This window comes from Mus caroli, unplaced genomic scaffold, assembly GCF_978045245.1.
Source record: "Mus caroli unplaced genomic scaffold, Mus_caroli_1 scaffold_14, whole genome shotgun sequence".
NCBI lineage: Eukaryota > Metazoa > Chordata > Mammalia > Rodentia > Muridae > Mus > Mus caroli.
In genome coordinates this window covers 97,857,563-97,877,905 of record NW_028227269.1, presented here as the reverse complement: position 1 = coordinate 97,877,905, position 20,343 = coordinate 97,857,563, and the positions used below count along the sequence as shown (strand labels likewise).

At 42.8% G+C, this 20,343-nt stretch overlaps 1 protein-coding gene across 1 annotated transcript in view; it reads left to right on the top strand.

Moving 5' to 3' along the window:
- The window catches only part of Efcab11 (EF-hand calcium binding domain 11), a 171,735-nt gene that overhangs the window by 60,570 nt on the left and 90,822 nt on the right, over nt 1-20,343 (top strand). The window lies entirely within an intron of this gene.

Sequence of the window (20,343 nt, the reverse complement as noted above, 5' to 3'; positions counted from 1 at the left end):
GGATCTAAAGGTAGCAGGAAGAGAGACTGAGCCAGCTGGGCTTGCCGTGAGCTTCTGGAACAGCAAAGCTCACCCCCAGTGGCTCACTTTTTTCAACAAGGCTACATGTATTCTAACAAGGCTATAATCCTTTTAAATAATGGTACTCCCTATGAGCCTGTGGGCTCCATTTTCATTTACACCACTATATTGTTCTCCCTGGCCTCTATAGGCTTGTAGCCATAACATAATGCATCGAGTCCAACTTCAGAAGTTCCCGTAGTCTATCACAGTCTGATGTCTCTGAGACTCATAGCAATCTCTTGACTATAATCACCTATAAAATAAAAATTAAAAAGCAGATAACATACTTCCAATTTACAGTGGTACAGGATATACATTACCATTCCAAAAGGAAGGAAAGGGAATTTAGAGAGGAAATACTAGACCTAAGTAATACAACAACAACAACAAAAAAAAAAAAAAAAAAAAAGAAAAAGAAAACGAAAAAAGAAAAAAAAAAATCAGCTGGGCAAACTCCAAACTCTGCATCCCCATGTCTGATGTCAAAGTGCTCCTCAGATCTTCAACTCCTGTCAGCTTTGTTGACTGCAGCACACTTCTTTCTCTTGGACTGGTTTCATTCCCTGCTAGCAGCTGTCTTTGGCAGACAACGCATGATTTTGGCATCTCCAACATCTTGGGGTCTTCAAGGCAATCTAGCTCTCACCTTCACAGCTTTATTCAATGGCTTTTCTAGGCCTCCATGCAGGGACACCCCTGACATATGCCTTGTCTCAGTGGCGGTCCTTAGTCATGGATATTCCATAATCCTTTTCTTGTGTCCTTGACCCTAAAGCAGGAACCGCATGGACGAAGCTGCCAAGTCCTGCTGCTTGCTGGGGCTGGACACACACCCGCCATTCAACCACATCTTCATCAGCTTTCTGTTTGTAATGGTTCCCTTCACTGCCTAAGCTTGGCTGTCATGGAACTCACTCTGTAGACCAGGTTGGCCTCAAATTCAGAGATGAACCTGCTTTTGCCTTCTGACTGCTGGGATTAAAGACATGTGCCACCGCACATGGCCCTAAACTCTTTAATTCCTTTGCACAAATTTGAAGCTTGGGTGGGCAGGGTCTCACCATGAGGGCACCAGTCCTCTGTTCCATTTAGCTTTAGTTTTTCCTTTAAACTGTTCATTTCCTTGAGCACTGGACTTGACTCCACTATATGTCCTGGTGTCCCTTTTCTCGTCAAACTGTATATTCTGTGTTTTAGCTTGCTCCTTTTCATTATAGATCTGCATGAGAGTGACCACCACACCAATGACCGCACAGTGCAGTCAATACTAGGTTGTCTGGAAATGCCCTCATGCTGTTCGTCCATAACTCTTCAGTTTAGCCTTGGGCAGGTTTTTTTGGACAAGGGCAGAAAGCAGCCACATTATTTGCACACACAAACCCCCAAACACAAGAATGGTCTCTAGGCCACATACTAACCTCCTTCTCCTCTGAAACTTCTTGAGCCAGGCCCCAACAGTTCCAGTCACCTCAGCACCACTGTCTCCCTTGCATCTACTAGTGTGGTTCATTAAGTCCCAAAGTCCACATTCCTTGAAACAAAAGCATGGCCAGGCCTCTCACAGCAATACTCCAGTCCCTGGAACCAAAATCTGTCTTATTTAGGGTTTCTATTGCTTCAAAAAATACACCATGACCATGGCAACTCTTATGAAGGAAAATGTTTAATTGGCGCATGCTTATGGGTTCCGAGGTTTAGTCCATTACTGTTGTGGGAAGCACGGATAGCACATAGACAGACATGGTGCTGGAGAGGAAGCTGAGTTTAACGTCTAGGTCTAGAGCAGTAGGAAGGGAGGGCTGGTTTAGGCTTCTGAAACCTGAGAGCCCACCCACAGTGGCTCATGTTCTCCAACAAGGCTACATCTCCTCTAAGAAGGTCACATACTATAATCTTTTCAAATAATTCCCTGCCCTATGAGCCTATGGGGGCCACTTTCATTCAAAGCACCACAGTGGGTATGATCAAAATACTTGGTGTGCATGTCTGGAATTATCAAAGGATAAATATTATAAAGAAATACATTAATAAAAAGAGAAAGAGAAAAATCAAGAACTAAATCTTCCTTCTGTTATTTTACACTAAGCACAAACCACCTGTTCGATATTGCTGTGTTACTCTTCGTGAATCCGATCTGTCTCTCAGTGGTAGATAGATGGGGACGGATCCCTCTCTATCATCTGTAAGACTGTCAGCTGCCTAGACCTTGCAAGTCCTCATGCCTCTATGTGCCTGTGTTAGGGTGGGAATTTCAATGGTAACTTTTTCATCTCCTTGCATTTGAGCCCCTTAAGCTAGGAAATGCCAGTACTCCCCATCAATCCTTCTGAGCTCTGTTTTTCCAGGAAAGAACTGTGTACCGTGACAGATTGTGGTAATAGCTTATTGCTCAGTGGTGACTCCTCCCATCGTGGTCCAGATGCAGCTTTGCTGTGACCTCCCTCCCTCCATGAAGGATCTCCAGATAAGGTAGAGAAGAAGCCCTGCTGGGAAAGGGAGTCCATTATTTTTTACCAAGCTCAGGAGCGCTGCCCCCTCTCCTCAGGGGAGCTGCCCCACCATGGTGGACTACAACCTTTAAATAGCAGGATCTTCCAAGAGTAAATATAGTTTGAGATGCTGCTTTAACTAGGATTTGAATGCATTTCCAATGTCTGTACTTCCATAAAGTGATCTCAGAGATCAATAAGAAATTCTGACTATTTGCATACCCTAATATTGGTTAGTCTTGTTTTCATCTCAGAGTTTCTTGGGTATAATCTAAAGCTAACAATGATTTTTTTTAATGCAGATATTTCACAGGCCTGTTTTTAGAGCCTTGCACTTTTGTGTAGATGGCAGATGAACCCCCAGGCTTCCCTCCACTCTCAGCCCCAGCCATCTACTTCCCTCCCACCATTATGTGGGAAGAAGCTAGGTGTTTGCCAAATGGCAAAACAGCCTTTACTTGACAGCGTGTATTTCACTTTTGTGCTAAGGCTTTATCCTAGGAACATTTTCTTTCATGGAAAATGATCATTTCTTCCAAGAGTATATAATTTTTTCAGGAACATGGAGTTTTAAAAATGAAACCACGTATCACACAAAATGATCTTTGGTTTTTGTAAAGGTGGGCTTTTCTTTTTTTTTTTATATCTACTCTGTGGTTGTTCATTATCTTAAGACCTATTAGTTATAACACACACGCCTGAAGAATGGAGAGGTTTAAATTTAACCTAGACAAAATATCTCGCTATAGTTAGATTCTGAAACTGTGCCAGTAAAATTGTATTTGAATGAATCTCGAGTTCATTTCTGAAGGACTAGCTTTCCACTCTAAATGTGTAAAACAGTTATTCAAATTCCAGTAGACGTGTGTAAGAGCCAGGCTCTGTGTGACATAGCGGTGGCGTTGTTTGTAGGGCTTTTCACTCCTAATGATTGGCCTAATGTGCAGTGTTTTCTTTTTGTCAGCTGAGGGAATGAGGCTCGTTTCATAGGAATTTCATTCAGTAATATGTTCGCATCATGCCCCACTTATTATCGTGTCCCTGCAACAAGAACACCAGGGGTAGATTCAGATAATATCATTGCTAAAAAGTGCAAAGTAATTTGGGTAGAAAAATAATGTGATAGCTTTAGCACTAGACGATAATAGACCACTTAGTGCCTAGGGTAGAAATAGGAGGAGGGTTTGTTCTTAGTGTTCAATGGGGTCAGATCAGTAGAATTAAAATACACAGGTTCAATGACAGCGTTCACCTCAGAGGAGCTCTTTGTGATGTCAGATCTCCATGCTTAATCTTAAGTAGTAAAATTCATCTAGTCACAGGTATTCCACTTTAAAAAAAAAAAAAAAACAACCTTGAAGATGATAAAGCAGAAATATGCATTTGTTTTAGTCTTAGAAGCCTTGAGATTAAGAGATGGTAAGTCGGGCCAGGGCATACTCACTAATCCAATCAGGAAATGGCTATTGAGCACCCGCAGTACGCCAGGTGCCTTTCTGGATACTAGTAGAGCATCAGCCAAACACACAGGCCCCTCAGCTGCAGGAGTTCCTCGTTTCCCTGTGAGAGGACAGTTTCCTGTAGAGATGAAACACTGTGGCAAGACTAAAACAGCAAACAATATAAGGACGAGTTTGGTTTAGATCAGGAAGTTAGAGAAGGACTCTGTGACAAGTGACAGTTAAACTGAGACTTAAATGACAGAACACCACCTACCATCTACAGGAAGAGCCATTCAGAGACGGGGAACAGAGCTGCAAAGGCTCTAAAGAGGGTTGTGTTGGCAGGGCTGAGACAGTAAAGAAAGCCACAGGGTGGTGGAATGCAGCGAGTGAACTGCAGCCAGTTCTGAGTGAAATATGCAAGGGGGACAGGAGCTGGAGGGTGTGCTATGCACACACGCTGCCCTACTCAATCTGTGCTAGTATGGTAACCAGGTCACATATTGTTTCGCACTTAGTGTGCCATTGTCTAACATTGCATTGTATGCTTACACCGTGTTTTATCTTTATGTCTCTCTATGCTACAGAGACAGCCAAAGAAAAACAGGTATGCAGAGTTTCTGGCATTCCTAACAGAGCCACACAGATAGGTTGCAATGCCCGTGACGGAATCCCCAATACCTCCCCATGCTCTTTCCGAATATTCTTTAAAGGGCTGGGAAGATGCCTCGGTTGACAGAGACCTTGCCAAAAGCACGAAGATCTAAGTTTGGATTCCCAGCACAAGGGAGGACAATCCTCAGGGCTCGATGACCAGCAGGTCTAAGTAACTCAGTGAACTGAAGGTTCAGTGACATCTCCCACTGCAAAAAAATAAATAAATAAAAGTGAGAGAGTGATTGAGGAAACACCCCACATGGACCTCCGGCCTCCACCTGCAGGGAATACATAAACACCCACACCTACAGGTTTATACACAGTGAAAAGTGCACGAAAATCTCTGACAGTTCAGCTCGGCAGATACTTTCTGGGTGCATGAGCCATGAGAAGCCAATGCATTCCCTGGGCTGCTGTAGACAAAGCCTTAACTACTGAGACTTGTGCACCACTTGGGTCCTGGAGCCCTAACTAGGGGCAGTGAGGGACTGAAGAAAGAACAGACACACAGGAAAGCTGGCATCTGGTTGGGGTCTGCTACCACCATCAAGCTGTACCAGCACAGGGTGGTGGGTATCTATCTAGTTTCCATAGGAGGTCTCGGTAGGTGAGCAGTGTCAGGCTGCAAACATCTGGGAGCAGAAAGCTGCACACAGTGATCACTGGAACTCCCAAGAAGGCTTCACCATCCCGCTGAGCCTCCCCTGAATAAGGCTTTGCCACTCCCCTGAGGCTGAGACACTGGAGTCTTCAGTGTGGTTGTCCCATGTCAACAGCACACGTGCACACAGGGCTCCTGTTCCCTGCAGGCAACAGGAATTGTGATAAGTTTTTGTGTAAAGCCTCGATTCTATCTATAATTTCAATCACAGAACACCTACCTTTTCTACCCGCTAATTTATCCCTAGATTACAAATCATAACACGATACTAAATCCAGACGTCAGTAATTCATGCTGACAAAATCTTCATCTGTTTCCCTGGATACAGAAGACCATGGTCTGTGTATGCATCAGGCCAACTTGTATTATTTGAATTTTTTTTTCTGATAAGGGGAGAATAGGGGAAGATCTTTTTTTTTCATTAAAATTTTAATAAAATGTATGAAAGCCTAAAACCACATATTCTTTAAATGGAGCTGCACAAACTATAGACTGCTATGATGATTGTGACTCAAGGGGATTGGGTTTTTCCACTGAAGAGTCGGGAAGTAATAGACTGTTTCCCTGCATATGTCTTCAGACCTTCTGAAGTTGCCGCTGAATCCATCCTTCCTGTGATTTATGTCATTAAACTGCATTACCACGAGCAGCCACTGGCTCTTCCTGTATTAACAGAGTCTCTCAGGTTGACAGAGAAACCAACCTGTAGTTTAGGTTTCATATGGCTGAGCTACAGTCAGGTGCCCCCTCTTGTGGATAGTAATTCATTCCACCCCTCCTCCTGGCTATACTGTTTCTTTTAAACTCCCTGGTTCTTTGGATCAATGGATTGTCCTCCTGTCTAGAATGAGCCTGCATGGTCTAGTACCCATGTTCAGGGTCTCTTTCCAGTTCTCCTGAAGGTTCTGGAAAAGAACTTGACACCACTTGACTGACAGGGTAGGATCTTTTGAACAGCTCTCAAAGCTTTCTGCACTCTGCTTCTTACTTCTCAGCACTGCATCTGTGGACTGGAGTGTGTATGAATGTGTATATAAACTGTTTCCGTCACAGAACATCCTATGCATATTCCTCCTGGGTTTAGAAGCATAACACCCCATTCCTTCTGTGGCTGAAGCCTCTGGGTAGCTTGGCCTGATTGCATTTCCAGTCCTCTGTCACGGAGCCAATCCACACTTTGAACTTTTTATAGTCATTCATGTGGGCCTTTATGTTTTATGACAAAATATATGCATCTCAAATACTATGTGGTATTATGTTACTTTTAACTTATACAACTGTACATCAGTTGTTCTCTTATATTTTTAGGACCTTATCTGCATCAACATATACATCTTTTCTTTTATTCTTTCTGGTTAATTGTGTTGTATTGGGATTGGAGTGGGCACACTAGCCAGAACCTCTTTTACCATCCTTAATCAAATAAGAAATAGACTCCAAGTACAGGCGAGTGGCAGAGAGAATCATCAGTTTATTAGAGGGAACACTGTTAGAGGGCTGGGCTTACAAAAAAGCAGCTCAAAATGAGATTTCCCTCTGCAGTAACAGTCTGTGTGTTTATTGGGGACTCCCCACAGGAAGGCCTGCCCCACTGGCACTATCTTTGCCTCTATTTGCTCTAAGGAGATGCTTCTAGGGAAAAAGAAAGGAAATCAATTAAGCAAGTCCCCCATTTAGGAGGAATGAGTAAAGAGGCAAAGAGAGAAACAGAAAAATCTCCAAAAGACATCATTTTGCACAGACCTATGAAAACGGAATGAAAAGTTTTCCCGGAATACAATAATTGGTATTTTTTTCTTCTACTGGAGGATTGATTCGTTTCTTGCTGTAGCCTTGCTGCAGTAACTGCCCTGATAAGTTTTTCCTTGTCCTCACATGATAGAGTCTGCAGGTTGTGTACTTGGGAGTGGAAGGCAGAGTCGTAGCCTGTGCACACCAGCATCTCTCTCACTCCCAGGAGGCTCTCCTAGTTCACATCCCACCAAAAGTGCCGGTGGCTGCGTCCCTTCTCTGGTCCTTGCCAGCATGTCTTATGTATGTGTGAAGGGTCATTCTTATTGTGATTTTAATTTCCCTCACTACGAGTAAACTTCCTCATGTCACCCGGCCATCATGACTGCCCTCAACTCCCTGTTCTGGGCAAGGATGACTCCGAGCCCCTGATCCTCCTGCCTCCTACTGAGATCTTAGCACTGGATCGCCACCCCCAGCTTAGGTTACATGCTGAATGTGGTAGTTTTAGAGATTCTCCATGTATTCTTGGTGATAATGGTTTTTATTTTTGAGGCAGAGAAATCATCAGTTATTCATGGCCTAACACATTTTTGGAGAGGGAGAATATCTTCCAATATTAATCTAGGATACCTATTTTTCTAGACTGGTAGAGAGAACCCGGGGGAAAGAGAGGAAGCACAGGGCCATTTGACATGCTCAGACTCTAGGTTTTTCTGCCTGCATTTGTACTGTCTTTGAGCAATGGCTGATTGTTTCCCCCACATTAGCCAATTTGAGCAATCCCTCTGCAAGCTTTACATTGTGGTCATTTTCTTTTACATTATAGGATTTTATTCTTGGTTCCTAAGTGATGCTTTCTGCCTTCATGTTGTTGCATGAAAAGGCTGACCCACAGAATGCCTCCAACCAGAAAGCAAAACTGTCTACTGTTGGGACACTGAGCACCCCTTTCCCCAGTTACCCAAGACCGCGGTGGTGCTGTGCTGTGATCTGTCAGGGTATGGACTGACCCGTCCAGGCCCAGGGCTTGTTCTTCATGGCAGGGCTGTTTAGGTGGTGGGACCTTTAAGAGGTGGGGCCTAATGAAAGCTGATCAAACTGTGGAGGTATCACGCTCACGAGTGAGCTGATGCTGTTCTTTTAAAATGGACTGCTTCCACAGATATGAATTCATTCTCAACAGGCTGGCCTCTTCTGCCTGTAGCTTTTTCCTTTTCTGATGTGTCATACTGTGATGCCAACAGGTATCCCTCACTAGGCTGCCGATGCCCTACTGTTTGACCCTATGTCCACTTGAATCACAAACCAAATAAACCTCTTGATAAGCTCCCTAGCCTCAAACATTTCGTTACTGCAGCTCATATTAAAGTAAGACATACTGTATGGGCACCTCTTTCTCTTTCAGAGCTTATGAACGTTATCCTATCTAGGGCCACTTGAGTACTGAATTGCATATGATGGTACCTACCTACAGGACAGATTGTATCATACTTTTGCCAAGTCTTCATAAGATTTTTCTTTTAGATTCACAGACCTTCACCAATTAAAAGAACCTTAAAGAACAAGTTTTATTATCTCTAGTTTTGTGTGTGTGAGATTAAACGATCCATTGGAAATCACAAGTGTTCTAATTTGCTTTCAAAAGCAACTTGGAAAGAAAGGGCTTATCTGGCTTACATATCCTTATCACAGCCCATCATTCAGGGAAGGCAAGGCAGGAACTGAAGGCAGGACAGGAACCTGGAGGCAGGAACTGAACCAGCAACCACAGAAGACTTACTGACCTGCTTGCTCTTCATGGCTTCCTCAGCTTGTTTCTATATACTACCACCCCCCACCCCCCCCAAGACCACAGTGCATGCCAGTCCACAGTGATTGTTAGCCAAGTAAATGCTCCCGCATACATGCAATCTGACAGAGACGAGTCTTCAGTTGGGATCCCCCCTGCCCAGATATGGCTAGATTTGGGTCGAGCTGACAAGAAACTAACCAGCAAAACATACTTTGAAGGATTAGAACACAAGTCCCGTAGCTTCCAGCATAGGATGTGTTTTGTAGTACAATAGATTGCAGAGTCACAGCTTGATTCTGTCTCCTTAAAACTGGGGTAAGTTACTACAGTTAGATTATTTCCTTAGTGGTAGCTTTGAGTGCATCTGGCTCTGGTTTATGGGATGAGTTTGTTCTCAGTACTAAAGGAACTGTTTATGACACTTTCCTAAATGAGCTTTATGGAGATAATGTATACTGCGTTCCTTCTTCCTCAGATGCAACTGTATTTACATGCTAGTCTTTCCAACAGGTTGTATAAATAAGTTAAATGTTATGATAAATTATTCCAAAGTGGCACACTAACAGTTTGCATAAATTAAAACTATGGTGCAACACTTTGAATCAGATTGCAACTAAATGTAAATTTGTAAATGTGCGTGGTTAATTTTTAAATATAATGTTCCGTGTGTGGCTGTTTGTGTTTAAGTTAGTGAAGTTAACAATAAAATTAGCATATTTAACCCAAGAAGTAAAATACCGCCATTAACTCTCATATAGCCACACAGTCCTCCATCCCAGTTCCTACCTTCCCCCACAGGAACCACTCTCCTGAACTGAGTGGTTCTCCTTCCTGTGATGGCAGCCTTACATGAATGTACATATATACCTGAGTATCTTCCTACTGTTTAATCTTCCAGTTTATAAAAAAAAAAAAAATCAAAACATATGTAGTCTTGTCAGCTGCCCTTTTTTGGCTTGATGATGTCCGCAGGAATTATCTGCTTTATATACAGTTCAGCCATTTGAAGTGTGTATAGCACCTCGCCATACACACTTATCACTGTGTGGCTTGTCCTGGGTTGATAAGTGTTAGGTATTTTGGCCCAATTGTGTTTGCTTAGACAAGAACCAGCAATACTATACGAGCATATCACCCTGGCACACCCCTGCACACTGCACTCCTGAATGTGTGCTCAGGAGTAAAATTGTTGTAACAAGGTATGTAAATGTTTACTCAAGTAATGTCAACGTATTACAATCAAAACGCTATCTGCACCGTTGACACCAGCGTGCACTTCCTCCAGTAGCTGTTGAGGCTCTGCGGACCTCATGCCCTCTCCAGCTCCCCGCATTGTCATACTCCCTGTTCTTTCCCATCAAGCGGGTTGTCTGGTTTGCTCTCCCCGACCAATGGCATTCGCTACTGTGCCTCCCAAGGCTTAGGGATCTCTTCTATGGAGTTGTGTAGCCGTAGTGTTTACCCATTGATTTTCTGTGTATACTAGCGTGTTCTTTATATACATTCGTGCTATATATAGATTGTTTCTACTTAGCATCTAGATATCTTCTCCTAGTTCCCGGCTTGTCTTTACATTGTCTTCACATATCCTGTGAGAGATAAGTAAAAACATTCCTGTATGTCTGAATCCTTCACATAATCTCAGTGGTTTGTCTTGGTAGAGCCCAGGAAGATGTTACCTGTATTTTTAATAAAATTTAAAATTTTACTCTTAACTTTTCTAGAATTGTTTTTTATTTTTTTATTTATTCATTTACATCCCAATCACTGCCCCCCATAGAGTCCCTCCCCCATTTCCTCTCCTTTTTTCTTCCTCTGAGAGGGTGCTCCCCCAGTATTCCCCCTCCCTGGCACATCACACTTCTACAGGGTTAGGTGCAGTCTTTCCCACTGAGGCTAGACAAGGCAGCCCAGTTGGGAAATGGTTTCCATAGACAGGCAACAGTGTAAGAAACAGACCTTGCTCTAATTGTTGCAGGATCCACATGAAGACAGAGCTGTACATCTGCTATATATATATATATATATATATATATATATATATATATATATAGGGGGGTAGGGGGTTGGTGGAGCCCATGTATGCTCTTTAGTTGGTGGTTCAGTCTCTGGGAACCTCCAAGGGTCCAGGTTAGTTGACTCTGTTGGTCTTCCTGTGGAGTTCCTATTCTCTTCTAAGCCTTCAGTCCTTCCCCCAACTCTTCCATGAGTCCCTGCTTCATCCCATGTTTGGCTGTGGGTCTCTCCATCTGTCTGGGTCAGTTGCTGGACAGAGCCTCTCAGAGGACAGTTATTCTAGGCTCCTGTCTGGTTGTTCCACGTGGGAGCAAGCCTCCAGGGAGGCAGGGAGAGCTGTGGAGTGTGGATCCTCTACTGAGGGTTGAGGTGTGGACTGGAAAGAAGGTGGGGGGGGGCAGACCTCATGGCTGCAGCGATTGCTGAGAGGGGCAGGGGTGGGGTGGGGATGTGCATCAGGCAGAGGATAGACACTGCATAGGAATCTGACTTCACGCTTTCCCTCCTGCTCTGTGTTCAGACATTACTGCAGGCTAGTTGCACAGATCCCGTTAGCATTAGATACCTGTGATGGTTTGTATATCCTTGGACCAGGGAGTGGCACCATCTGAAGGTGTGGCCTTGTTGGAATAGGTGTGACCTGTTTGGAATGGGTGTGTCACTGTGGGTGTGGGTATAAGATCCTCACCCTAGTTGCCTGGAAGTCAGTCTTCCACTAGCAGCCTTTGGATGAAGACATAGAACTCTCAGCTCCTCCTGTGCCATGCCTGCCTGGATACTGCCATGCTCCCACCTTGATGATAATGGACTGAACCTCTGAACCTGTAAGCCAGCCCCAATTAAATGTTGTTGTTTTTTTATATATATATATAAGACTTGCCTTGGTCATGGTGTCTGTTCACAGCAGTAAAACCCTAACTAAGACAGAAGTTGGTACCAGGAGTGGGGTATTGCTGTGGTAGGCCTGACCATGCTTTTATTTGAAAGAATGTGGATTTTGGGACTTTGGATTTGGAAAGCAGTGGAATGCTTTAAATGGGGCTTAATGGGTCATCCTAGTAGGAATATGAAAGACTTTGTTGCTGGGAGTAATTTGAACTGTGTTGACCTGGCCCAAGAGATTTCAAAGGAGAAGAATTTCAGAATGTGGCATAAAGACTGGTTTTGTGGTATTTTGGTAAAGAATGTGGCTACTTTTTGCCCTTGTCTGAAAGGTTTGCCTGAGGCTAAGGTGAAGAGACTTGGATTAATTTCATTGACAAAAAGAAGTTTCAAAAAAGCCCAGCAGAGACTTTGTTCTCTGGTTAAGTCTCATGAAGAGAAGTTTGAACAAGCATAGCAAGCTTAGAAAGGAAAAATATAAAATATATGGTTTGAGTATTAAAGGAGTACCAGGAAGTGAAATGGAGCAAAATCTTGTGTTCTAGGAGATAAAGATTAAGGGAGTGGGACCTTGGGGCAAGATCCTACCCAGCTAAATTAGATCCAGGCATAGGTACACACCTTTAATCCCATGAGACAAGCATGCTGATCTCTACATTCAAGGTCAATCTACAGAGCAAGAACCAAGATAGCCAAGCTTTGGCAGTGAAGGATTTAGAAAACACAAAGCTAGTGATAATGTAATAGTATAAGGGTATCATGTTCTAGTTCCTGTAAGCCGCAGAACTCAGCAGCTTCAGCCATGTGCCTCTGGCTCTAGAGTTAAGAATGGAAGGAACTACTGGGAAAATTGATGCTGGTTAGCTGGAGCTAAGGAATTAGCAGTGATTAAGAAGAGACCAGCATCACTGAGGTGAAATCTTCTGGAAATTGTTTTCTGGGAGCACAAAGAAGCTGTGTTCCAGAGATAACCAAGGTTGCACCTCATGCTGCGGCTGGACTTGGTAATGTGTAAGAGTCACTCAGGTGGTACTGCTTGTGAAGGAATGAAGGGATAATGGAGAGAAGCTGAGGCTTAGCACTGTGAGAGGCCAAGGAACGCCATTGGAGAAGGTGAAGCCTCAGCTGTAGTTGATGGCCCAGGACTGAAGGGGTCATGCAAAGGATTTGAGGTTTGGCACCCTGAACAGAGCCTATGAGAGGCTATTGGTGAAGCCTAGTTGGAGTGGAATATCCCAGTGTATTGGAGATGTCAGTATCATGGAGTGATCACCAAGAACTGCAGCCGTAGTGGAGTGGATCAACCTGAGCTTAGAGTGCTACAGAGGGCAGAGCTGGAAAAGTGATGCCAGCCCTTAGGAGGAGTCCAAAAGATCAAGTGGAATCCCAGACATTGAAATAAGAAGCTGTAACATTGAAATTTTCTTGGAGACTCAAAGATGATAAAGATGCCAGAGTCATGAGATACATGCTGAGGAAAGCTGCTAACAGGGAGTGGAACCAGCCCAGGAGAAAGCAGTTTGTTGCAGTCAACAAAGATGAAAAAGGAGTGGAGATCTGAAGACCGCTTTGACATCAGCCATGGAGATGCAGAGTTTGGAGTTTGCCCAGCTGGTTTCCTGCCTTGCTTTGGAGATTACAGTTAATTAAGTTGGATGAATCTCAGAAGAGACCTTGAACTTTGGACTTTTAACATTGTTGTGACTGTTATAGACTATGAAAACTTTGAAAGTTGGACTAAACGCATTTTGCATTATGCTATGTTTAAGTGTGGCCCCCATAGACTCATGTTTTTGAACAAGTCTATGGGGACCAGGGAGTGGAATGTGATGGTTTGTATATCCTTGGACCAGGGAGTGGCACCATCTGAAGGTGTGGCCTTGTTGGAATAGGTGTGACCTGTTTGGAATGGGTGTGTCACTGTGGGTGTGGGTATAAGATCCTCACCCTAGTTGCCTGGAAGTCAGTCTTCCACTAGCAGCCTTTGGATGAAGACATAGAACTCTCAGCTCCTCCTGTGCCATGCCTGCCTGGATACTGCCATGCTCCCACCTTGATGATAATGGACTGAACCTCTGAACCTGTAAGCCAGCCCCAATTAAATGTTGTTGTTTTTTTATATATATATAAGACTTGCCTTGGTCATGGTGTCTGTTCACAGCAGTAAAACCCTAACTAAGACAATACCACATATAGAAAGCTAAGGTCTTCAAAGGTTGAGTCACTTAAAGTCAGACAGCTAGCAAGTAACAGAGGCAGGATTTTAATCCAAGGTACCTAGGAATTGAATGTATACATTTAACTGTAACTCCATATTCAAGGCCGGATTCCCCCTTTTATTGGGTTTAATTCCTACATGGTATATTTTAGTTGTTGTAAAATGGTAGGTTTTAGAAATTAATGCTTTTAAACTACTTGAATTTTACATAAAAGTAAAATCGATTCTGTATATTGATTATATATATAACAACCTTGTTAGTTTATCTGTAGATTGCTAAAATTAGTTTTGCAAAGATGATGTCAGAATGAAATAGTATTTTCTTTTTAAAAATATTGATTTTTATTCTCTGTGTGTGGATATTTCACCTGCAGGTATGTCCATGTGCCAAATGTATGTAGTGCTCTACGAAGCCAGCAGAGGGAGTCACACCCCTTGGAACTGGGATTACAGAGTGTTGTGAGCTGCCATGTGGGTGCTAGGAGTGGAACCTGGGTCCTCTGGAAGAGCAGCCAGTGCTCTTAACTGCTGAGCCATCTCTCCACCCCAGTAGTAGCTATTTTCATCTCCATTCCCAATCCTTAGGTCTTAGATTTCTTTTTCTTGACTTATTGCACTGTCTAGACCTTTCAGTCGTGTCTTCTTCTGAAAACTGAGGAAAGATGGAAACATTTGTCACTTCATTTTGTCATAGCTATCATAGGCATGTCCTAAGTTGCCATCTACAGCCAGAAGACACAGTGCCATTACTTAAAGACCCTCTCTACCAAGTCTGACTGAGTTCAGTCCTAATGATCCACTTGGGAAAAGGAGAGAGGCAATTCCCACCACCTAACCTCTGACCTCCACACATATGTGGTGGAAGAAACACACATGGACATGGAGTTTGAGATAGATAGAGGAAATTCATTTTTTAAAAAGCAGAAAATTATGCATTTTAAAAGCAAACAGTTTCTGGTTTTATGTGCTTTACAACTCAAAAGTTATAAAAATTTCAATATCATATTTTATATCAAAATTTTAATAAAATAAAGAAGGGAGTTTACTAATTCACTGTGTATGAGGACATTATAACCCTTTTACCAAAACAAAGACAGCAAAAGAACAACAACAAAAGACAAATATGGTTCCATCTTGTTGACTGACATAGTCACATGTATGCATACACACACACACACACACACTCACATATACACACACTATTCACTATTTTATTACTAAGTAAACAGTAATAGATAATATTGCTAAGTATAAAAAGTTAATAGAATGACCCAATTAGGTTGCTACAAAATACATAAAAGAATATTAATCAGACTACCAGATTAAAGAAAGGATATCTCACCAGATTTAAATAAAGCATATCATACAATGTAATGCCTACTCTTGCTTCAAATACTGATCACTAGATGAGATGGGACATTTTTATCCTTAAATTTTGGGCTCATTTTAATAAAATGAATGACAATAGTGAAAACTGTTATGTGTGTGTGTGTGTGTGTGTGTATGTATGTGTGTGTGCGCGCACACGCATGTGCACACGTGTTGTGCCTGCACGCATAAATGCCGCTGCATTCCAAGTGCTGAGATTACAGGTGTGCAGCACCATCAGACTCCTCAGTGTTTTTAAGAGAATTTAAAGTCCAAAGGTTTTTACTAACATCACATTTTATGGTTTCTTCATATTAAAGTTTATATTTGAAGTTACTTATTTTTAAGCATAGAAATTCTACTTGAAGTCTACTTAGGTCTGTTTCTGCTGGCTCCTGCTCAGAGTGACTAGTTTCCCTGTAGACCATATTTTACCTTTAATACTCACTGGCCTTGAAAAGTCACTTGTGGAGATTTCCGGGGGCCCAGGGTAAAGGAATCCTTCTAGGGTAGTTTGTTTTCCCCTGAAGAACAGGAACACTGTTAACCATGTTAACTGTATACCATGTTAAAGCAGGCACACAGATCGAGCCTTGGTCCCCTTAGGTTTGCTTAGATCCAGAGGACCAATCTCACAAGGTCACCCAATGGCCTCCTCTCAAGCACAGGCCATCTTGTTTTAGGGGTTCCCTACTTTTCTTAGCAACAGGGAAATGTCCAGGTAACCCTTCAGGTTTTAGTTTGATGTGGGAAATCTGTCCTATGAAACACCTTATCTAAGCAAGCCCTGAATCTAAATTAAAGGCCAAACCAAAGGTTAAATGTACAATACAGGTCGGCGCCCCCAGTGCAAAAGTGGACTAGAGCCACCACAGCAGGGCTCACCTCTTTGGCCTCCATCGGCTTTGAGTGGATCTAGTAGTGGACCACTGACCTTTTACCTCCTGGGGGCTTCAAGTGGCTTTGATGGAGGGCTTTAGCCTAAAGTTTTTGTCTTTCCAGTGAGAGAATTTATCTGAATATCCCAAGCCAGAAAGCCATAGAAATTGTTGCTTTTTCCCTCCGAACACCTTTTCAAAAAATTCTAATTCTCAAATACTGATTTATTTGAGTAGACTACTCTTTTCCAATTTTTAATAAGTCTAATCATCACTTATTTCTAAGGCATACAGAAAATCTATAAAAATAATGATGAATTTCTGAAGTTCAGAATTGCTTGTTATAATTTTTATTGCTGTTTGTAGGATATGAAGACATACAAATAGTTTTAATCACTTAGTGTGTTTATGTTGCTTATTATTTAGAAGATATAAGCTAAATGTTTATTTTCACAAAACAAAAGCAGACGACCAGGAAATGGGAATGAATGAATGAGTGTGTCACTGGACTGCAACTTCATTGCTGCTCCTTATAAACCACATGTGCAGTCAGGGACTGTTTGTTTCATCAAGTTATTATACCACAGGCCCACCTTATGTAACTTACATAACACCTAATATAACTGCGGTTGTGTCCAGGACAAAGCAGTTGGTGTTCTGTGTCCAGGTAGACTGATGAGTCTCACAAAGCACCAGTTCTTGATTCGGAAGATTCCCAAGACACAGCACACGATCGTCTAACCTCGTGATTTACTGCAGTCAGGGTATAACGGCCATGGTCAGCAGAGCGAAAGGCTCATGGGGTGAAGGCCACTTAAGTCCCTAGCATCAAATTATGACAACATTCTGAGATGTTACTAAGAACTCACTGGAAGCTCAGTGCCCAGGGTTTGTATTATAACCACCCCGAAGGAATGGTATGTCTAGCATGCACCAACTTTCCAGCCTCTCAGAGAAAAGCAAGTTTCCAACACAGACCCAGTTTGCACAGATAGTAAAAGACATATTGGCCTACTCTTTAGAGTGAGTAGTGGGAACCCCCCTAAAACTCAAATTCCCAGATGCTATTTGTCTTTACTGCTGTGAACAGACACCATGACCAAGGCAACTCTTATAAGAGCAACATTTAATTGAGGCTGCTTCCAGGTTCAGAGATTCAGTCCATTATCAGCAAGGCAAGAACATGGCAGCATCCAGGCAGGCATGGTACAGGAGGAGCTGAGAGTTCTACATCTTCATCTGAAGGCTGCTAGCAGGATACTGGCTCCCAGGCAGCTAGGACAAGGGTATTAAAGCTCACACCCACAAGGCCACACCTACTCTGACAAGGCTGTACCTCCTAACAGTGTCACTCCCTGGGCCAAGCATATAAAAGCCATCACACCATTCAAAGCCAGTCTGTGAGCAGGGTAGTAGTCATGTGTAGCAGACAGCTCTTGTACACATGAATGAGGGTTAAAATGTTTTTTGGTGCAAAATAGATTTTTTTCATACAGTATATTCTGAATATGATTCCCCTCCCCCAACTCCTCCCAGATCTTCCCCACTTCCCACCCACCCAAATCCCAACCCTTTCTTCTTCTCTCTTACAGAAAGCAAAAGGGCATCTAAAGTAATAATAGTAATAATCATGTAAAATAAAAACAAACCAGGAAGAGGGTGACAGTTTTCACAGCATGAACACACACCAAGCGCTCTTTAGGCCCTTTACTTGTTCAGTCTTCAAGATAACCAGGTCAAGCCGGGTGTAGTGGTGCACGCCTTTAATCCCAGCACTGGAGAGGCAGAGGCAGGCGGATTTCTGAGTTCGAGGCAAGCCTGGTCTACAAAGTGAGTTCCAGGAGAGCCAGGGCTACACAGAGAAACCCTGTCTCGAAAAACAAAAAGCCAAAAAAAACCAAACCAACCAACCAAACAAACAAACAAGATAACCAGGTCATAAATGAACTAAGGCCCAGAAAGACTAAAAGACATGGCCAAGGTATGACAACTAGCAACAAATACAACAGGATTAAAACTCAGCCTGGCTTCAGGATCCATTATTTTATCAAACGCTTTATTGGTTTTGTAAAGAATTATTTTCATGTTGTCTCACCTCGCAGATAATATGCTTTATACATTTGTACAAAAACTGATTAGAGAAAATTGACTTTCTTTAGCCTCTTTTAATCTTCGGTGTTGTTTCATGGCTATTAATTTTCAGATTTGGAGAATCGCTCTCATTATCCTATGCAAACCCTGCCTGATGGCAGAGGCTTTTCTCAGCCTCTGGGTTTCTAGGTTAGCGAGTCGGCATTTGTTTTCTTACAGAATAGTTATCTGGTCTGCGTTTCCTTTTTTGGTCTTTCTCTGAAGTGTGGCCATTATCACTATGCACAGAGAAGGCACCATGGTTTGTCACAAGAAGATGACGTCTGCTACCTTTATATATTTAGGCTTCTGAGCCAAAGATGGCATCAACTGGGCTGAGAATGGAGGGCAGTGGGTAGAGTGCTTGCCTTCCATGCACAAAGCCCTGAGTTCGATTCCTAGTACCACCACATAGAGCTGGGCATGGTGACTCATCCTCAGGAGATGGATACAGGAAGATGGGGGGTTCAAGGCCATCCTTGGCCACATGGTGAATTTGAGGCTGTGCTGATATACATGAGGCCAGGGTTCAGGGGAAAAAAAAATGGCCATAAACTGAGTAGCATATCAACAACAGAAGTTGGTTTTGTTCGTTTGCTTTGTTTTCCCCTCGAAAGGCTGCAGGTAAGAGCAAGCGTCTTCCGTTTCCAAACCTCCAATAACAGCTGGATGAAGGAGAGAGCGCTAGTCTCTGCAGCCACTTCTGGGCACTCAGAATCTATTACTCGATGGTGTTTCAAAGGTCTGCCTTTAATACCGTCACTCTTGTGGTTAGTTTTCAATGTAGGACTTTCGGAGAAACATAAACATTTAGTCACCAGCTGGAACATTTTCTATTTCATTTCCTTCCTTGAAATTCTAATCATTGCCTTGGTTGAGTCATCTAGCCCCCTGTATTAGACAGTGACTTCAGGGAGTATAGCGTTTCCATGCTCTTATACCATCTGGGATGGAACTTCTAAGTGGGAGCTTGCCTTTCCATGAGTGTGTGTTTGGGTCTCTTTATCCCATTGAAATGAAAGGATCCACGATGTAGTATATCCATTCCCAAGAAAATACATTATGGCTTCAAGAAAAGTTAGAGCGTTAACACATGTGCTGAAATATGATACAGATGTTTAATGTCTTGCTGTAATAATATTTTTACCGTTCACAGTCACCTGCCTTTTTGATCCCTGCCTGTTTGCTCTCTTTATTCCCCAACACCTGTTCGCAGGGATATATTTACAGTCTGTTGTCTTTTCTAAATGGTTGGTGCATATGTTAGGGAAGACTTACATTTTTCTGCTGTCTTTCAGTAAATTCCTTAAGGATTCCTTGCTGTATTATTATTTCCCTTTCTATGCTATGTCACGTCAGTGTAAAACCTGGGTACTGATTAGACTTAGCTACCCTACACAGTGTGACCTTAAGAAGAAAAGAAGTTGTTTCTGGTTTAAACTTAAAAAAAATCTCAAATGTCAAACAAGTGCAAGGTGGTGAATGTCCTCTCTGTAGGCTTAGCGAACTTGTAGCCAAGCTCATGTCCATACCGTCCAGTCATAATGTCCATACTGTCCACTCGTGATGTCCATACTGTCCACTCGTGATTCCATACTGTCCACTCATGGTGTGCATATCGCTTGTGACTAGGTGACACACTTGCTGTCATCTGTTTCCTTCAGATTTCTGCACTTGCAGTTCTAGTGAAATCGCATGTCACCTTCCCTACCCAGTGTCTTTACCCTGCCCTTCCCCCATGGGCATGGTGACTCATCCCCCAGCTCTCTGACGCTCAGTTTCCTGTCCTTGGTCAACACTTCTCAAATCCTGGAGATGCTCTTTTTTCTTTGTTGTCAGCCTCTCAATCTTTACTATAAAGATGTGTGAAAGGGGCAAACTTGCCTGCCTTCTAATGATGGTCTCTGAACGCCTGAGTTAGCAAAACCTACACGCTTGTTTAGATATTGTTGAGTTAATATAAAGTTGCAGAGAAACGGGCAGCTCATGTTAGGACAACTGACGTTTATTCAT